The 22,027-nt window shown below is 39.8% G+C and overlaps 1 protein-coding gene across 1 annotated transcript in view; it reads left to right on the forward strand.

The window, feature by feature from the left end:
- Positions 1–22,027, forward strand: part of MACROD2 (mono-ADP ribosylhydrolase 2) — a 2,142,907-nt gene that overhangs the window by 1,366,709 nt on the left and 754,171 nt on the right. The gene's annotated exons all lie outside the window — the stretch shown is intronic.

The following is a 22,027-nucleotide window of genomic DNA, read 5'->3' on the forward strand; positions in this document are numbered from 1 at the left end:
TAGACTTTCATATATTTTAGATTCATTACACACAACTGAAGTAGTTCAAGCCTTTTATTGTTTTAATATTGATGATTTTGGCATACAGCTCATGAAAACCAAAAATTCCTATCTAAAAAAATTATCATATTTCAACCAATCAATAAAAGAAAAGTGTTTTTAATACAAAAAAGTCAATCTTCAAATAATTATGTTCAGTTATGCACTCAATACTTGGTCGGGAATCCTTTTATAGAAAGGACTGCTTCAATGCGGCGTGGCATGGAGGCAATCAGCCTGTGGCACTGCTGAGGTGTTATGGAGGCCCAGGATGCTTCCATAGCGGCCTTAAGCTCATCCAGAGTGTTGGGTCTTGCATCTCTCAACTTTCTCTTCCCAATATCCCACAGATTCTCTATGGGGTTCATGTCAGGAGAGTTGGCAGGCCAATTGAGCACAGTAATACCATGGTCAGTAAACCATTTACCAGTGGTTTTGGCACTGTGAGCAGGTGCCAGGTCGTGCTGAAAAATGAAATCTCCATCTCCATAAAGCTTTTCAGCAGATGGAAGCATGAAGTGCTCCAAAATCTCCTGATAGCTAGCTGCATAGACCCTGCCCTTGATAAAACACAGTGGACCAACACCAGCAGCTGACATGGCACCCCAGACCATCACTGACTGTGGGTACTTGACACTGGACTTCAGGCATTTTGGCATTTCCCTCTTCCCAGTCTTCCTCCAGACTCTGGCACCTTGATTTCCGAATGACATGCAAAATTTGCTTTCATCCGAAAAAAGTACTTTGGACCACTGAGCAACAGTCCAGTGCTGCTTCTCTGTAGCCCAGGTCAGGCGCTTCTGCCGCTGTTTCTGGTTCAAAAGTGGCTTGACCTGGGGAATGTGGCACCTGTAGCCCATTTCCTGCACACGCCTGTACACGGTGGCTCTGGATGTTTCTACTCCAGACTCAGTCCACTGCTTCCGCAGGTCCCCCAAGGTCTGGAACTGGTCCTTCTCCACAATCTTCCTCAGGGTCCGGTCACCTCTTCTCGTTGTGCAGTGTTTTCTGCCACACTTTTTCCTTCCCACAGATTTCCCACTGAGGTGCCTTGATACAGCACTCTGGGAACAGCCTATTCGTTCAGAAATTTCTTTCTGTGTCTTACCCTCTTGCTTGAGGGTGTCAATGATGGCCTTCTGGACAGCAGTCAGGTCGGCAGTCTTACCCATGATTGCGGTTTTGAGTAATGAACCAGGCTGGGAGTTTTTAAAAGCCTCAGGAATCTTTTGCAAGTGTTTAGAGTTAATTAGTTGATTAGGTTAATAGCTCGTTTAGAGAACCTTTTCATGATATGCTAATTTTTTTACATAGAAATTTTGGGTTTTCATAAACTGTATGCCAAAATCATCAATATTAAAACAATAAAAGGTTTGAACTACTTCAGTTGTGTGTAATGAATCTAAAATATATGAAAGTCTAATGTTTCAGTACATTACAGAAAATAATGACCTTTATCACAATATGCTAATTTTTTTAGAAGGACCTGTATACTCCAGGATAAAATTTAGTTCTAAATTAAATTTGGCTGCGCCGTAGATGGCGACTGAGTCACAAGTAACAGAGCAGGGAGCCCTGACAACTTCTTATTTCCACGGAACTAATGAGTCATAGCATAGTGAAGTGAACATAGATATGTGTGCCTGAAAATGAACATATACACAGGTAGTTAATGAATATGTAGGGGTAGAAAGAATTGCTCGCTGCCCACAATTGAACATTAACTCTGTATGTTTCAAAAATCAATTATAGTTTTTTTTCGCTAAGTTGATTCTTCCAAAATGTAGTTAACAATACTGGAAAGTCTTTTTTTTTGGAGTAAATTACAAGTGGAAATACATTCTGCAAAATACATTATACAAAAATGATCCCTTTTTCACCTTCTTTCTCTAAGACCAATGTCTCATATAATAATTTTAAACTGAGAAATATATATAAAGGTCTGTGTGTCCCAGGAGCTCAGACACCTCTCCTTCTCCTCACTGTATATAGAAGTCTGTGTCTCCCTGGAGCTCAGACACCTCTCCTTCTCCTCGCTGTGTATAGAAGTCTGTGTGTCCCAGGAGCTCAGACATATACAGTAAGGAGAAGGAGAGGGGATATGTCTGAGCTCCTGGGACACACATACTTCTATACACAGCGAGGAGAAGGAGAGGTGTCTGAACTCCAGGGAGACACAGACTTCTATATACAGTAAGGAGAAGGAGAGGGGATATCGAAGCCTGTGTGTCCCAGGAGCTCAGACATATCCCCTCTCCTTCTCCTCACTGTATATAGAAGTCTGTGTGTCCCCGGAGCTCAGACACCTCTCCTTCTCCTCACTTTATATAAAAGTATGTGTCTCCCAGGAGTTCAGACACCTCTCCTTCTCCTCACTGTATATAGAAGTCTGTGTGTCCCAGGAGCTCATACATATCCCCTCTCCTTCACCTCACGGTATATAGAAGTCTGTGTGTCATAGGAGCTCAGACATCCTTTTCCTATCTGTTCTTTGTCAGGCTATAAGACAGCTGGCTGCAGCAGGAGCTCCCCTCTCTGTCCTGTCTGCAGTAGGATACAAATATAATTATGTCCCTCCCATGACTAAGCCCCACCCTCAGCTGTTCCCCTGCTGCAAATTTAACAGTGTGCAATATTGAGATCCAAAAGTATTTTTTAAGAGGTGTGTATTAAAAAATATTATGCTTAGCATAATCTAACAGAATAAATTTATATTAATCCATGGGACAGGCACTTTAAAATGTGACCTTGTTTCTGAAAGTTGAGGAAATTTCCATGTCCAAATTTACCTATGGCCATGGGAGGTGCAGAAGTGGCATTTGCACCCAGGCTTTAGAACTTGTGGGGGCTCTAAGGCTCCTTTGCCACATAAGAAAACACCAGTATTAAAATAGTACTTCTAAAGTAGAAGGTCTTCTTAAAGATCTGGCTTTAAGGCCCAGAAGCATTTTGTTGCTATCTAATCATCTCTTATTATCTAATCAATTTATACCTCCTATCAAAGCAAAGATGAACCTTTTATGCCTATTGACTCCTATCCAAGAAGACACATTATGGCCTAAAAAACGACATTTTCAATGAAGCTCTATACGCCAAAGCTGTATTCAAGTCAAATTAATACTATAAATTCATTAAACTATTACATTAATTCTATAAAAAAAAAAAACACTGTTTTCTTCACATTCCTAGTAGGAGTTTAGGACTCAATAATACTAAATAATAAATCTGTCTTCAAAAAAGCTCTGTTGCTCCACCTAGAGGTGACTGTATGCAGCCAGAATATTATAATTTAACGTGATAGCTATATGAAAATAAGCAGGGAGCAGTGAAGAATTTATTATTTTCTCCTAGAGCTTCACATTTAGTTTCTTGGAATTAAGTAATGTATTCAGTATTATTTACATATAAAAGCTTTGGCATGTTATGATGCTGCCATTGGATTTTGCATCAAGTAGAGATCCATAGAAGATTCATTTTAATCCTGTCATGTAGTCATCAGGCCTTCATTATTCATCAGTGTATTTTCAATGTATTCCTGATCATGTGAGGCACAGCACAAGTGACTTGCGGTAGCTGATTGATTGCTGAATTGATTTGCTGCACAGACAAGTATTTTTTGTGTTCTTCATAAGGATTATTATTATATATTCAGTTATCTATTGATCAAATGGTAAGCAGATGGATGGGGGACTATGGGGGATTTATTAAAGCCTCTGTACTAGTTCTCCTACATAGAAGGTCTGCAGATTTGCCTACAAGTCCAGTTTTACTTGAAAAAAATAAATAAAATATATATATATATATAAAAAAATATATTAAAAAGTCTTTTTCTCCAGTTATACTGTAATTGTCACTTTTCTAAAAACTGACAAGGGTATGGCCAGGAGGGGATGGGGTATGAAATGTAAATCCTAGTTAATTTCCCCTGAATGGTTGATAGTTGGATATGAGTGAATTTCCCAAAATTCATTTTAGGTCTGATTCTGTCGTGTTGACCGTCACTTTCGTGTCATTTTCTCCCAATCAAAAGTGGCCAAATTGCCCTTAAAAAGTAGTGTATAAATCTTTGAAGTCTTCTAGGACCGTATCCAACCCTTTTTAACCCTTTCCTGACATATTTCTTTTTTCCTTCATCACTCTCCTTCATGGTCAAATAGCTCTTACACAGCCTGGAGGTGTGTTTGGGGTCATTGTCCGGTTGAAAAATAAATGATGGTCCAACTAAACGCAAACCGGATGGAATAGCATGCCGCTGCAAGATGCTGTGGTAGCCATGCTGGTTCAGTATGCCTTCAATTTTGAATAAATCCCCAACAGTGTCACCAGCAAAGCACCCCCACACCATCACACCTCCTCCATGCTTCATGGTGGGAACCAGGCATGTAGAGTCCATCCGTTCACCTTTTCTGCATTGCACAAAGACACGGTGGTTGGAACCAAAGATCTCAAATTTGGACTCATCAGACCAAAGCACAGATTTCCACTGGTCTTATTCCATTCCTTGTGTTCTTTAGCCCAAACAAGTCTCTTCTGCTTGTTGCCTGTCCTTAGCAGTGGTTTCCTAGCAGATATTCTACCATGAAGGCCTGATTCACACAGTCTCCTCTTAACAGTTGTTCTAGAGATGTGTCTGCTGCTAGAACTCTGTGTGGCATTGACCTGGTCTCTAATCTGAGCTGCTGTTAACCTGCGATTTCTGAGGCTGGTGACTCGGATAAACTTATCCTCCGCAGCAGAGGTGACTCTTGGTCTTCCTTTCCTGGGGCGGTCCGCATGTGAGCCAGTTTCTTTGTAGCGCTTGATGGTTTTTGTGACTGTACTTGGGGACACTTTCAAAGTTTTCCCAATTTTTCGGACTGACTGACCTTCATTTCTTAAAGTAATGATGGCCACTCGTTTTTCTTTACTTAAAATTTGTATTATGGCAAGAAAAAAGCAGCTAACAGTTTATTCAGTAGGACTATCAGCTGTGTATCCACCTGACTAATCCACAACGCAACTGATGGTCCCAACCACATTTATAACTCAAGAAATCCCACTTATTAAACCTGACAGGGCACACCTGTGAAGTGAAAACCATTTCAGGTGACTACCTCTTGAAGCTCATCAAGAGAATGCCAAGAGTGTGCAAAGCAGTAATCAAAGCAAAAGGTGGCTACTTTGAATAACCTAGAATATGATATATTTTCAGTTGTTTCACACTTTTTTGTTATGTATATAATTCCACATGTGTTAATTCATAGTTTTGATGCCTTCAGTGTGAATCTACAATTTTCATAGTCATGAAAATAAAGAAAACTCTTTAAATGAGAAGGTGTGTCCAAACTTTTGGTCTGTAATGTATGTATATATATATATATATATATATATATATATATATATATATTATTATATATATATGGTGCATTTCAGGAAGGCGTTATACTCTTTAACACCCAGACATTCTTAGTATATATGGCTGTGGGTGAACACATGGTAGCGGATGGTAAGAACAGCCTGTTGAAAACACAAGTTACATGCAGTTTTCACCTGATGAAGGGGAGATAACTCCCTGAAACGCGTTGTATCTTTCTGCTTAATAAACTACTGACAACCTACATCAATCTGGATCTTCCGGCTGGTTCCATGTGCCGAGGGATGTTTTCCTGAACGTGTTTAAAACACCTGGCACTGTTTTCGATGGAAACTTGGGAAACTTGTAACAAATTTGATTAATTTGGAAATGATTAGCTCCTATTGAATTATGATTATCTTGTACTTTTAAACGATGGTTGGATTAAAAGGCCTCTAGTCCATGGGTAGGACCAGTGATAAGATAATTCCCCAGGTTGCATTTTTTTTATTATTTTTTTTACCAATTGTTCTCTGTATAAATAAGAACACTAGTGATCAGTGGGGAAAGGAACAACAAGGCACAACCTAATAAATAACTTTCCATCAGAAAGCTATCATGTTCAGCTTCGGGGACTGGGGGTGGAAGGGAGCATCCTGAAACCACTGGGCTGGGCACCAACAAAGCTTGTCCCAAACCTTTTTGCATTAAAGCACTGTTTCACCATTTACCTAATGTTTCACCCACTACCTGAAATCGACCAGATATTGGTAAATCAAAGCTAGAACCAGCCATGTACCTCATATGGATCCAGAGATCTCCCTATTCATTGCACCAATTACTCTACTAGATCTATTTCAAATTGGCGCTTAGGGTGTGTGTCCCTTCTGCTGCAGCCCTATCCCTATTATAGTGCAAGCGGTGTGTCCCTTTTGCTGCAGCTCTCTCCCTACCACAGCTCAGGGGTGTGTCCTTTTTGATGCAGCTCTCCCAGTAATTGTCACAGTTACTAACAGCAGATGGCAGCTGAAGGATGGAACTGAACGTGGGCGTCCACTTTAGTGAGAAATAAGGAAAAGAACAAACAGCAGGCGGCGCTATACAGATACACTTTATTGTGTAACTCAGTGGCTATACTAAATGTTTAACATTTTAAAAGTACATGCAATTACAAAAGTATTCAGATCCACGTGCTTCTTTGAAAAATGTAAAATATTTTTGTGGGACAACCCCCAATAACATAATTACTCAAAAACTATTTGTTTTTTCTCTTTTGTTTAGGACCACAGGAATTGCAGCCATATTTATGCTATTTTTAATTTAAGACTACAATGTTTTAAAAGGGTTCTCCAGGAATTATTCAAAATGGTTGCAAGCAACCTGCCCTAGAATGGGAGCAGGACTGTTTGACTCCACTTGCAGGGCGGCCAAGGTGGGTTTTGGGGATGGGGCCTCACTACACACTACTCTCTGGCACTTGCATATACTACAGATTGGTGAGCGTTCCGGTCATGCCATCATGGCTGAGCAGCACAATTTTATAATTACCATCTATTGTATAGCAGTGTAGTGTATATTGAGGACCTGCCCCATTGCCCCTATAAGCAGCCCTGCAAGTGGAGGCAACTAGTCCGGCTCACATTTTAGGACACTTTGCTTGTGGCCATTTAAAATTGTTGCTGGAGTATCCCTTTAAGTCTTTGGTTGGGAGTCTTCCTGGACACAGAGGTGGACTAACCATTCGGCCAGTAAGACAGGGCCAATATGGGTCCTTCTTAGTCAGTTACAGCGCTGACACACTTTAAGTGTAGAACATAAAAAAAAAAAGTGCTCATTAAAACCATCCCCTCAGTCCACCACAATCGGCATATACTATATCCTATCTTATAGATAATTTTGAAAATCATAGCACAAATATTTCGTTTTTTCCCCCCTTTATTCTTAATAATTACTTTAGAATAATGACAGTATTTGGATTAGGCCTCGTTCACATCACCGTTTCTCCTTTCCGTTCTCCGGCTCCGTTGAGAAGCAGGAGAATGGAAAGGACGGATTCTGCAGATAACTGAGACCTAACTGCGAGTAACAGAGTCTAAAGACCCCATAGACTATATTGGGGTCCGTTCGGTGTCCACTCAAAAATCATGTTCTAAACGGACACCGAACGGACCCTATTATAGTGTATGGGGTCTTTAGGCTCTGTTACGCTCAGTTAGGTCTCAGTTATCTGCAGAATCAGTCCTTTCCGTTCTCCTGCCCCTCAACGGAGCCGGAGAACATAAAGGAGAAACGATGATGTGAACGAGGCCTTAGTGTTGGGATAGTTGGGAATGGGATACTTCAGTCAATATGGCTGACTGCATTCAGAACTTCCTGTACGCAGTTACAGCATTAAGAACTGATCTGAGATTCTGTGTGAAGACTAAGTAAAAAGGAACAGTCATGAGTGCATATTATTTTTTTTTATTGGACAGTGGTACATTTATATCAACCAATGGCGCAGTGCGCTCCTGCACTCAGCAGGAATCCAGGCCGGTATCTCACTGTCTGTGTTCCACGAACGTGTGTTTGAGGCTTTAGGCAGAGACGGTAGAAATAGGCAGGACCAGTAATACCATAGTTCAGCACAAAAAAACACCCCAACAAAACCAAATACCACATCCTGTGGATGTTGATACAGCTGAATTCAGGAGGGCACCTGCAGCCACTTGCCACATATATAAGTACCCGATGCTCCTAGCATTAATTAATGCTTAGTGCTTCAGATTGTAACATATCTGACTGGCAGCCGTGAGAAGGCCTCAGGCGGCCCCATGAGCATCGGCTCACGGGGAAATTTCCAAGTAGGGTTTATGGACAGTCCACTCCTGGGTTAAGGGATAATCCTCTTCTGAAAATGCTGCATTCACTGATATCTATTACATCTTTTACCAGTCTGGCTTGTGGACAAGTTATCACTTCTGCAGTCCAGGATGGGGGAGGTGCGGTGGAAAGGGCCAGAACTACATGTTCATCTGTCTTGTGCATGTGCAGATGAGATGGATCCAGGAGCTTGCACATGTGCCAGGAAGATGAACAATTCTTTCTCCATCCACAGTACCTCTCACATCCTGGGCTGTGGACTTGATGTCCCATCGATAGCCCAGACTGGAAATCTGGCAAAGAATGTGACGTTGACTGATGCAGACTTTTCAGAGGAGGAGCATCACATCACCGATCAACTCAAATTTGGTGCTTTTCCTTCAAAAGTTTACTTAGTGGTACAATGCTGAGCCCGTTATAGATATTGAGATCCTGTTGGCGAATCTCTGGTTATTTTGATGTCAGTGTCTGTCCCTGTTATCTTTAGTCCTGAGAATAGTTTTTCCTTTGCATATTCATAGGACATCTTATTCTTTTATTCTAGCGACCATTTTATTTTTGTCATCTACATAAAGCATGAACAACATCCTGTTCTAATCTTATGTCTATTATAAGCTGTCATTTTACATTTATAGAGAAAAATTAATTCATGGCAGTGTATTGCCCCGAAACATGACATGTATAGATAAGAATTCTTCCTCTGTCATGCTTGACTTTTATATTCTCCATAAGTCTACACATACGCTTTTCTGGCTTTGCTCAGGATCTTTTTTGACTGATCTGTACATCCACCATATCCAAATAAATGCTAATAACATACTTAGCTGTCAACCACATTTAATTTTTAAACCTAATCTAATAACACAGCTGAGAACTTTTACCAGATGAAGACCTTGAAATTCCATGAAAGGTTAATGTAAAAAGTGCCTGACTATGTCCTATAAATGTGTATGATGGGTGCTGATTATGGAATGGGTAATTTGTGGATGTAAAATTGGGCAAATTAGTTATTAGATATTAGTTAGGGGTAGCTACAAGGCTGGCAAGATATTTGCCCTTAGTGCTACTCTGCCTAAACCATGGTATTTAAATACAAAGCTAGGGAAGTAAACTAAACATGTTCCCTGGATGAAGAAAAGCCTAGCTAAAGCTCTTCTTGCCTTGATCCAAATATCAAAAAACATCTGACTTGACAGTGTTGCACTTTTACACTGTCCCCTGTGCAATGTTCTCCAATAGGTCTGTGATTTTCCAATGAACTTTTCCTTGATGATGTGTCAATTACTTAAGCATAGATTACCATAAAAATGTAATCCTCGGCTGTCTGTTCTCAGCCTGGGATCCGATGGACCACATTTTTATGAGACATCTAATTGCAATGCCATAAAAGTTGACATCGAGAACCAATTTTATAGCTGTAATAAAATCAATAGGGCAAAATAATGTCAAAATCTATATGTATTGGTTACGGTTTGACTGCTGATTTCTCTGCATGAAATGAAACGGGTGGTCAGCTTCAGTGTAAATTATCACCGTAAAATCCTAAGTATGATATAGCTGCATACAGTGGATTGAGAAACCATTAACAGGTAGGTGGTGGGCACCATTTTATGCTTATAAATATCATACAAGTCTTCTTTTCCCTGAAAACTTTAGTAACAACTACTTTATACCGTTTTACACAAAGTAGATATTGGATCCGGTCAGGAGTAACATTTTATTCCTATTGTGAACATGAAGCCAGCGAATGTACCCTTCTCATGTAAATGACATCCCTTTAATCTTTATCTTATCAATATTCCAGAGGTTAGGAATAGGTGTAGACATGTCTATGCTCTGCGGACTCCTACAAGGTTTTATGCTCTGACAGGCTGATCAGGAACTCTGTATCAAACAGATTTATTCTATAGATTAATAATGCCTAGAGGCTCTATAGGATTTTCAGAATAATTTATCCCAATGTAAGGAGAAGGGGAAATTGTAATGTAGAAAATTCAGCAGTGTCAATTAGTTTATGGCACGGCACCCTAATGGTGGGTAGATTGTTGTAATGCTTGACAGAACTATTGATGCCCTTGATAATGTGAAACATAAAACATAACCCTCTTCTACAAGGAAGAAAACATTCTCTTTAGCATCAAACATAGACGCCTATCCTGTAATTCAATGTTTAAGTCCAGATGGGGCCTTTAACATTGACTACATCCATATGTAAACATTTGAATTTGACTATGGAGAAAGATATGGCCCCATTATCTATACAGGTTTCCAAAAGCAGGTAAATCAACATGTGCAAAAAAAATTGGCAGCACTGATTTGATTGAGGGTAACCGACTGTCAAAATTGTCCTCCTCCTGTGTCACCAGTATTCTCGGACTCTAAAGATGGATGGACACATCATTAGACTCATAGATATTTCTTAGGTCTTTCATCCTTGTAATACAAAGCTCCAGTCTACATCATACTTCTTAAACATTGGATTCTTTGTTGTTAATAATTGATTCAACTGGCCGAAGGTGTCTGCTACTTCTAAGGCTAACTGTCTTTGCTGTTGTCATTACTTCTCCTTTCTTCTTAGTACTGTGAAAATCTCTATTATTTCTGTTCTTTAAATGTGCTACTATTGTCTTTACGTTTCCTTAATAGTATACTGTTATTGGTACATACAAGGTGTACTTAAATGGTAGGTGTATTTTTACACTCCTTCTGACATGCAATGGAGACATGCCAGTAGAAGTTTACAATTAATCACTAGAAGAAAAGGGACTGATTGAATTTGGACTATACTGAAAATCAGGTTTACACCCAAAAATAACCTAATTCCCTTAGTTCTAATGATCAATAGTGGTCCCCAACTCATAGACCACATCTTAAACTATCTTCTGTCTGATTTACATTTCAGAAGATGTTTAATGATAATTATATTCTTTAACTTTTGCTAAAAAAAAAAAAACTTAATTATTGGTTGCCGTAGAGTAAAAAGATGTAAATAAATTGGATATTTATCCAGGGGTCAAGGTAGTCCTCTAGCCTAGTGCTTCTCAACTCCTGTCTTCAGGGCACACCTGCCGGTCATGATTTGAGAATATCCCACACAATCAATATGTGTGCTAAATCCTGATACAAAATTATATCACCTGCTCAATACTAAGGAAATCCTGAAAACATGACATGCTGGGGGGTAGTAAGGACTGGAGTTGAGAAACACTGTTCTAGCCTATGCAGGTAAGTATATAAGCTCTTTATAAAGAGGCTTCCGGCATCATGTGACTGCCTAGATTACTTAACTGCTGAACTCTCAAAGTTAAAACATTTGGTGGAAATGTGTTCAGTGGTAGCATTTTATTTTATTTAAAAAAATCTGAAAACCCAATGAGATATGAATATTAGAATGGATAAAGTTATACTCATGCAATTGCCTCACACAATCTCTAAACATAGTAAGGCAGATTTATTAATTATGTCTAATAGTAAGGCAGTGTAAGTTTAGACAGTCTTAAAAAGCACCAGATTTATCATAACCAACCCCTTTCAAGCTCTTTAACTCCAAGACAGCATTAGTAATGTCGGAATAACAGTGACATATATGGCTTTGGGCAAACAGATGGTGGACGGTGGTGGTAAACATTTTCTTTAAAAACACATTACACTGTTGGATTTAGCTTTAAAATTAAATGATCCTAAAATTACCCCTTTTTGGAGAAAGATATTTGCCAGTGTTTATGCACACATGGTGTGGTTGAAAGAAGGAATAGCTTGTTTTAAACAAGCGGTCAAAAAATTACCCCTTTTTGGGGAGTAGCACCAGGTCTGGTATCATGTTAAATAATATTTACAAAAGTTGTGAAAAAAAAATCCCTTTGTTATGAGCAGCAACAGTAGCAATGCATCATTGAACCGGATCGACAACGCAGGAGATATGCAGCTGTGAAAGGGTAGTCTTAGTAGCAGTAGTAGCTGTATGGAACCTAATGTACAAGGCAGGAGATATGTACCTGCAGGGTCACTACAATATATGGTAACTGTGATGCAGGAAAATATATTAGCTTTTTAGAAAAATGCACAACTGAACAGATCCCAGTGTAACTATGATGCATAAAAATGTGTTTTCGTTTTTTTTTTTATTATTATTATTATTATTGGGCTGCTAGCTGGTTCCTAGACATTAAGAAAAAAAAATAAGTAGTGTAGCTTTAAATATTGATGTGCAGTGCAAGCAGAGTCTCATTGAATGGGAAAGGCCAGTGACAGAAACTAGTACATTACACTGAGTCTAACCCTGTCCTGTCCCTAGCTAAAACCTCTCTCTGTCTGTCAGTTAGATCTAACCACCTATTATATTCTGTACACACATTTATGCTCCTTTCAGACCCTAAATTAGCTTTATTGTGTGTAAAGATAAAGCTTTCTTTGCAGTTTTTCTGACAGACATCCTAACATGTCCGTGCACAAACTCAGAATACAATACACATGGCTTCATAGGTTGGGATCATATTAGGGTGGTCATTTATCAACCTGAAATACCCTTATATTAGACATATTTCAGGCGCAGATTTGCAATCTGCTAATTTTCCCCACACACACCAGATTTTTAAAAGGCATGGTGGGGAAGGGGACGGGCCGGCAGGCCCATCTCATTCATAATTTTCTACGCCTGGTTTAGGCGCATAAGATGGTCTAAAGGTAAGCCAGCTAGGAAGCTGTCATACATTTAGAAGCAGCTCTGAATGCACCGAGGTTATGAAGAGGCCGGCGCCTCTTCATAACTTCGGCGGATCCACCTCCAGTGCAGGGCTTTATTAAGACTGATTACTAAAACGAATGACCCCCTTAGAGTCAATGGCACATGTCAGTATTGTGCCCTCTGATTGGCTGAGGCTGACTGCAAGAGATTATGGGCAAGCCTTCCAGTCAAGGCCACGTTTGGGGTCATGTGGTCCTCCTTCTTCATCTTCTGTCTTGATGTGCTGTCTTCTGATCTGTATAATGGCAAACATCATTTTGAGCAATAGGATAGGAACATAATACTGAATAGGAACAGCACTGTACAGAATATTGGAATTGCAGGATCTGGCATATGCCAGACACCGCCAGTGCCTGACGGATATCCTTCGCCATACTAATGAAGCGGTATTTTGTCCAGCTAAAAACAGCAATATTGGTTTTCTGTTCCTAAGCTGGATGTGGACGTAGCCTTAACATAGAGAATGGATTGTGCAAAATAAAAATAAAATAAAAATCCTTATCATTCTGCACTCAATATCCCATAATGACAAAGTGAAAACAGAATGTTTAAAGTCTTTGCTAATTTATTGAAAAGGAAAAACTATACTCTTGCATTGACATAAGTATTCAGACTCTATAATCAGTACTTAGTTTAAGCACCTTTGGCAGCGATTGCAGCCTCCAGTCTTCTAGGGTATGATGCCACAAGATTCACACACCTGGATTTGGGAATTTTCTGCCATTCCTTTCTGCAGATTCTCTCAAGCTCTGAATCTTTGGCCAGTCTGAGGTCCAGAGCACTGTGGATCAGGTTTTCTTTAAGAATATTTCATTACTTTGCTCCATTCATATTTTCCTCAACCCTGACCAGTCTCCCTGTTTCAGCTGCTGAAAAAAACTGGTTTCCTTCAGACATGTTGGTGCTTAGAATTGAGGCCAAAAAGTTCAATCTTGGTTTCATCCGACCAGAGAATCTTGTTTCTGACAGTCTGAGTCATTTAGGTGCTTTTTTGCAAACTTCAGGTGGGCTTTTATGTGTCTTTTACTGAGAAGAGGATTCTTGGTACTCCGCCATAAAGTCCAGATTGGTGTAGTGCTACAGTGATAGTTGACCTTCTGGAAGTTTCTCCGACCTACACAGACTTACTTGTATTACCAAGGCCCTTCTCCCCCGATTACTTAGTTTATTGGGGAAGCTCTAGGAAGGGTTGTTCCAAACTTCTTTGATTTAAGAATCATGGAGGCAGCTAGAACTTTCAGTGCAACAGATATTTTTTTGTACCCTTCTCCAGATCTGTGCTTCCGCACAATACTGTGTCTGTGGTTTTGGTTTTTGCTCTGATATGCAATGTCAGCTGTGAGACCTTATATAGACTGGGGTGCATCTTTCTAAATAATGTCCAATCAACTAACTTTACACACAGGTGTACTCCAATCAAGTTTTAGAAACATCTCAAAGATGATAAATTGAAATAGGAAGCCCAAAGGCTAAATATCTAGTGTCATAGCAAGGGATCTGAATACTTATGTCTATTCTAAATTTTAGTTTTCTTTTTAATGATGTTGCAAAAATGTCTACTAAAGATGAGCGAATTATTCAAAAATTTATTTGGCCGGTTCGGATTTGGCCATTCGAGTGGCACAATGAGCAAGTCTGGAAGTGACACCAGCATGAGAAAGCCACAGAGTGGCACAGTGACAGAGTCTGGAGGGGTCGGCGGCAGCAGCATCAGGAGGAGGCCACAGAGTGGCACAATGACAGAGTCTGGAGTTGGCAGCAGCATGAGGAAGCCACAGAATGGCACAATGAGTGAATCTGGAGGTGGCAGTACCATGAGTAGGCCACACAGTGGCACAATGAGAGAGTATGGAAGTGGCAGCAGCATGAGGAAGCCACAGAATGGCACAATGAGAGAGTGTAGAGGTGGCAGCAGCAGGAGTAGGCCATAGAGTGGCACAATGAGTGAGTCTGGAGGTGGCAGTACCGTGAGTAGGCCACACAGTGGCACAATGAGAGAGTATGGAATTGGCAGCAGCATGAGGAAGCCACAGAATGGCACAATGACAGAGTGTCGATCGACCAAGATACTTCTGGGGGAACTTGCCTGGCATTAACAGGCCTCTAGTAGCTACAGACAATGAGAAGACAAAGCGTCAAGATAGCTTTGAGCCCGGAAGAGTCGCAAAGTTCATCAAGATACGTCATTAAAGATTTTACCGAATATAATCGCAGCACTGACCGCAGAATACATTTTGTTTTTCGACCAAAATGCTTCAATAAAGATTTTACCGCATATAACCGCAGCGCTGATCACTGCATTAATTTAGTTCTTCGACCAAAATACTTCAATATTTTACCACATATTACTGCAGCGCTGAACGCAGAATAAAATTTTGTTTTCCACTTAAAAACGTCAATAAAGATTTTACCGCATATAACTACAGTGCTAAATGCTGAATAACATGTGTTTTTCCACCGAAATACATCACAAAAGATATATTTTTTTAAACATTCTCTTTTTATTATGTTTATCATCAACAAGAAGCATATAAATACATATACACTAGATCTTTGGAAAAGACAGGACAGTGCAACTGGTCAATAAAGCATTACATCGTAAGTCACAAGTATAACCTACATCATAATTAAGCAAAAGGGTCTTCCGACCTTACTTATCATGCATTCTGAATCTTGCGAATTCTTATACACTTATGATTCCAAAATTTGTAAAAAGGAAACAACAACATAAATAAAAGAAAAACATAAAACAAAAAGTCAAGTAAGTTCACTCCATTAGCGAGCTTTACATGACCTTCAATCAAAATACTGCAGTATGTTATGTCTAATCTCACATCACTTTCACCTGATCAGAAACCTACAGGAATTGGTAGTAGGGTCTAGCAGGTTGACTCCTAGCTTGTCTTTTCTCAAGGTAATCTCGTGCCCCAAATCCATAATTCCCAGTCGGGAAGGGGGAACTCTGAACACTCTGATCGGGATAGTTGACCCTTCTCTGTTGTGTTACAATATGTGACAACCAAGGTTCCCAAGTATTCAAAAAGCCTTGCCTGTTATGAGTCTCCCAGCTCGCCAACTCCTCTATTCTATACAGGTGGTTCATCTTCTCGTACCACATGGTTACGCTTGGCGGATCGGGAGTTCTCCATAGCACTGGAATGAGTAACTTGGCAGCCATAATCATGTGTGTCTGTAAATTATTTTTATGGTGAGTGAATTTGCCATAGGGCTTCCATAACAATACTAGTGAGTGGAGCAGTAAGTGTCAAGTGACCTGGGCATATCCTGTTCATGTCCTCCACAGTATGCCAAAACTGCCTAATTTTCGGGCAGGACCACCATATGTGGGAAAGGCTGCCCAGCCCCTCTAGGCACCTCCAACAGTCACTTGATTTACCTAAGTGAATTTTGTATAGGAATTCAGGCATGCAATACCATCTAGTGAGGGTTTTAAGTGAATTCTCTTGCACCCTGACGCACCTGGAGAATCCATGTGAATGTCACAAAAGATTTTACCACATATTACTGCAGCGCTGAACGCAGCCTAAAATTTTGTTTTCCACTTAAAAACGTCAATAAAGATTTTACTGCATATAACTACAATGCTAAAAGCTGAATAAAATGTGTTTTTCCACAGAAATACATCACAAAAGATTTTACCACATAATCCTGCAGCACTGAACGCTGAATATAATTAGTTTTTTCACCTAAATAAGTCACAAAGGATTTTACCACATATTACTGCAGCACTGAACGTAGAATAAAATTAGTTTTTTGACTGAAATACGTCACTAAAGGTTTTGCCACCTATACCTGCAACAGTGAACGCTGAATATATTTTGGTTTTCTACCGAAATATGCCACTAAAGGTTTTAGCACATATAACTGAATGCTGAATCAAAATTGTTTTTTGATCGAAATCCGTCACTAAAGGTTTTAGAACATATAACTGCAGCGCTGAAGAAATTTAGTTTTTTTACCAAAATACCTCAATAAAGATTTTGCCACTTTTTTAGACCTGGTGTCAGCGGGGAAAAATCACACAAAAATGACCTTTGTGTCTCAATCTGTGCTAGAAATATGCCTAATATAGGCATATTTCTGTTGAATAAATGACCCCCATAATGTATACTCCTCATGGCGTGTAACATAAGTTTTTAAAGTATTTGATGTTGGGTAACTTGAATTGGTCATAGCCCATATGTGTATTCAGATATATAAATAAGAACAGTCTTTTACAATTTTGCTTTACCATGAAGGTTTAACTTTGAAGGTGTAAAGAAACTGGTGCAAGTACTTTTATTTTTAAATTCTGTCAGGGCAGATTCTGCCTCTGGCAAGAGACTTTTCAAGGACTTTTCATTGTGCATAGCTTTGTGAACAAACCAAGGCTACTTATTTGTGAAAATACCAAAGTACAGGATTTTTTAAAGTAAAACTGGAATTTTTGTGTTCACATTATTTTTTGTCGGTTATAGTCTTGCTGTCATTTTGATTGAAGAACATACGTAGATACACATGCATAGTTTATTAATATGAGTCATATAGTTCGCCTGAAAATGTATTTTAGTTAAAATAACATAGTGTCATTCAATGATATTTAAATGTCATAGACAAAGGCTTTTATCGTCAGTCACAAAAGGCTTTATCTGAAATGTCCGGTAATTGTTAAGCTGGCCCAATAACGCAGATATTTGTCAGTTGATCCCATCAGTGCCTAAAGTCTCCTTCAACAATCTAATTGGATCTTATCCTATTCAATTTTTTATTTCCCAGAATGCATCAGCCTGTCATTTCACTCACCCGACTTAGGACACATAATCATATCTATGAAATAGTCAAATATCGTTCTGTTTTGGACTATATTATACCCCCAATATATCACATGCAGCCAAAATGCCGCTATTAGAAACCATCGGTGTGACAATCAACATAATAAACTGCATTTTTCTAATTCTCCTGCACCTGTCCACGTTGACAGAAATGCATGTAGCACACACAGATACAAATAGGTTTCCTATTATAATAGGTGAAATATTGTCACCATCCACTGATCAGCTATAGGCACCATACATTATACACCAATTAGCATAGGTCCCCCTCATTCCTCCATAACAGATCTGACCCTTTTGAGGCATAGACTACACAACACCTCTGAAGATGTCCAGTGGCATCAGACTCCAGATACAAGTTGCAAGACATAGGCAACATATCCTTTGAGTCCTGTAAAGGAAGAGGTGGAGCCGCCACAGATCATTCACATCCCAAAGATCATTCACATCCCAAAGATATTGAGTTGGATCAACACTTTCAAGTCAACACCTTAGAGACTTTGTCATGTTTCTCAAATGACAAAGTCTCTAAAGTGTGTACAGGTCGCATTATGCTACTGAAAGAGGACATTACCATGAAGAAGTAGTGAGAGCTAGTACAGCAGTTACTGTTGGTGGTAAGTGGCATCCAAATAAATGCTAGTGTCCAATGATTCCTAGTTAGAGTACCACACTGCTTACGCTAGCTTGCCTTCTATGTTCTCATGTGCGTCTTGGTGTCATCTCTTCTTTGGGTGAGTGACGTGCATGCACCTGGCCATCCGCATGGTGCAAAAAGAAAGCATGGTTGAGCATACTAGGCCACTTTCACTGGTCATTGTTCCGCGATCCAGTTCTGATCTTCACATGCCTATTGCAGGGACTTCTGGTGGTGGATAAGTGTCAGCCTTAGCACTCTCACTGGTCTAATGCTATGCTACCACATGCATAGCATGCTGCAATGCACTTCGTGATCTATATCACATTTCTATCATGACCAGCATTAACTTTTCAGCAATTTGTGCTACAGTAGCTCTTCTGTGAGTTCAGACCAGTTGGATTCCCTTCCTTTCATGTTTGGAAGGTACTAATCTCTGAATTTCAGGAAAACCACACATGACTTGCTGTATTGGAGATGCTCCAAACACATCAAATTAAAACTGACTGTTCACTTGCTCATATATATATATATATATATATATATATATATATATATTCTACCCAATGACAGGTGTTGTTGTAACTAGAAAAGTAATGTTATTTTCTACATCTTAAAGTGGTTCTCTAGGAATCAAGAAAACAAAGAAAAAATGGAAAAGGAGGCAGCGCCTCGTGTGTAGAACCTTACAAATGTAGATAATATAAATACACATATTTTGCTTACCAGATGGGGGTTGTGATGAGTCACAACACCTATGGAACGCCTTGCTGGATTTTTCCCGTCCAGCTTGCGGGGAAGTCTGCGTTTGCTGCCCAGGTCTGTGCCCTTATCCGTGGGTCACGGTTAATCGGATAAAGAGAGATGCAGTGAAGGAAGAATTAAGACCGTTCCGTGCGGCGCTAATGCAGAAAGGACTCCGTACTATAATGTTACCAAACCAGTAATGTTTTATTCAAAGTCGAGGCGTTTCAGGGGCAAAAGGCCCCCTTCATTAGGACAATAAAACTTCTACATGCAAATACATCTTTTGTCATGGTTTCGGGGCGGGAAAGCATACGGGGTCACTAGGATACGATGACTCCCTTCAGGTTGGTGATTAGCCAATTGCGGGTTATGTGGGGTGCGTTAAAGTCGTATGCCGCACCTCCGGATGATGAGTTGGGGGCATGTATCCTGTATTCAGGACAGGCCCGTTATGTGTCTCTGATGTTTAGTGGGGTGTATACTATAGTCCGGTATATATATATATTATCTACCCATATACAGTACAGACCAAAAGTTTGGACACACCTTCTCATTCAAAGAGTTTTCTTTATTTTCATGACTGTGCAAATTGTAGATTCACACTGAAGGCATCAAAACTATGAATTAACACATGTGGAATTATATACATAACAAAAAAGTGTGAAACAACTGAAAAATGTCATATTCTAGGTTCTTCAAAGTAGCCACCTTTTGCTTTGATTACTGCTTTGCACACTCTTGGCATTCTCTTGATGAGCTTCAAGAGGTAGTCACCTGAAATGTTCTTCAAACAGTCTTGAAGGAGTTCCCAGAGATGCTTAGCACTTGTTGGCCCTTTTGCCTTCACTCTGCGGTCCAGCTCACCCCAAACCAACTCGATTGGGTTCAGGTCCGGTGACTGTGGAGGCCAGGTCATCTGGCGCAGCACCCCATCACTCTCCTTCATGGTCAAATAGCCCTTGCACAGCCTGGAGGTATGTTTGGGGTCATTGTCCTGTTGAAAAATAAATGATGGTCCAACTAAACGCAAACCGGATGGAATAGCATGCCGCTGCAAGATGCTGTGGTAGCCATGCTGGTTCAGTATGCCTTCAATTTTGAATAAATCCCCAACATTGTCACCAGCAAAGCACCCCCACACCATCACACCTCCTCCTCCATGCTTCACGGTGGGAACCAGGCATGTAGAGTCCATCCGTTCACCTTTTCTGCGTCGCACAAAGACACGGTGGTTGGAAACAAAGATCTCAAATTTGAACTCATCAGACCAAAGCACAGATTTCCACTGGTCTAATGTCCATTCCTTGTGTTCTTTAGCCCAAACAAGTTTCTTCTGCTTGTTGCCTGTCCTTAGCAGTGGTTTCCTAGCAGATATTCTACCATAAAAGCCTGATTCACACAGTCTCCTCTTAACAGTTGTTCTAGAGCTGTGTCTGCTGCTAGAACTCTGTGTGGCATTGACCTGGTCTCTAATCTGAGCTGCTGTTAACCAGCGATTTCTGAGGCTGGTGACTCGGATGAACTTATCCCCTGCAGCGAGGTGACTCTTGGTCTTCCTTTCCTGGGGCGGTCCGCATGTGAGCCAGTTTCTTTGTAGCGCTTGATGGTTTTTGTGACTTCACTTGGGGACACTTTCAATGTTTTCCCAATTCTTCGGACTGACTGACCTTCATTTCTTAAAGTAATGATGGCCACTCGTTTTTCTTTGCTTAGCTGCTTTTTTCTTGCCATAATACAAATTCTAACAGTCTATTCAGTAGGACTATCAGCTGTGTATCCACCTGACTTCTCCACAACGCAACTGATGGTCCTAAACCCATTTATAAGGCAAGAAATCCCACTCATTAAACCTGACAGGGCACACCTGTGAAGTGAAAACCATTTCAGGTGACTACCTCTTGAAGCTCATCAAGAGAATGCCAAGAGTGTGCAAAGCAGTAATCAAAGCAAAAGGTGGCTAGTTTGAAGAACCTAGAATATGATATATTTTCAGTTGTTTCACACTTTTTTGTTATGTATATAATTCCACATGTGTCAATTCATAGTTTTGATGTGAATCTACAATTTTCATAGTCATGAAAATAAAGAAAACTCTTTGAATGAGAAGGTGTGTCCAAACTTTTGGTCTGTACTGTGTGTATGTATATATATATATATATATATATATATATATATAAAAGAACATATATATATATATAAAGCGTAATGCAACTTGAGCATACTGCCAGGCTATTTCTGTGCTGCAGCAGGTTGTATAAAATAATGAGTTGCAAAAAATTAAAGACACGGGGCATTTGTCCTATTTTAAAGGTTATTTTGCCATATTGATTTGGTATGGTCTGTTCGACTCTGTTCACTTTCCTCTCCTTATTCCACTTTTTGGTCTAGGGCCGAATGGACATTAGGGATACGGATTACCCTAGGGTGGTGTTTCACAGATATATTTATTCAGATTTGTTTATTATTATTATTATTATATTTTTCTCATATTTTCCTCATATTGGAGTGGTTGAGTACTGAGTGTATCTACCATCAGGTAACGCGTCGACTTTGAATAAAAGATTACCGGTTTGGTAACATTATAGTACAAAGTCCTTTCTGCATCAGCGCCGCATGGAACGGTCTTAATTCTTCCTTCACGGAATTAAGAAAACGAAAATACTTAAATATTACTTTATTATAAATGTATTCCCAAATACCTTTCATTAGTTATAATAGCTCTTTTTGTCTAGAGAGCAATCATTAGAAGAAATAAAATGGCTGCCGTTCTATTAGTACACACAAAACCTGTCCTAATCACACAGGAGGACAAGTTACTTCACAACACTGAGGTA

This window comes from Bufo gargarizans, chromosome 4 (assembly GCF_014858855.1).
Source record: "Bufo gargarizans isolate SCDJY-AF-19 chromosome 4, ASM1485885v1, whole genome shotgun sequence".
In the NCBI taxonomy this organism is placed as follows: Eukaryota; Metazoa; Chordata; class Amphibia; order Anura; family Bufonidae; genus Bufo; species Bufo gargarizans.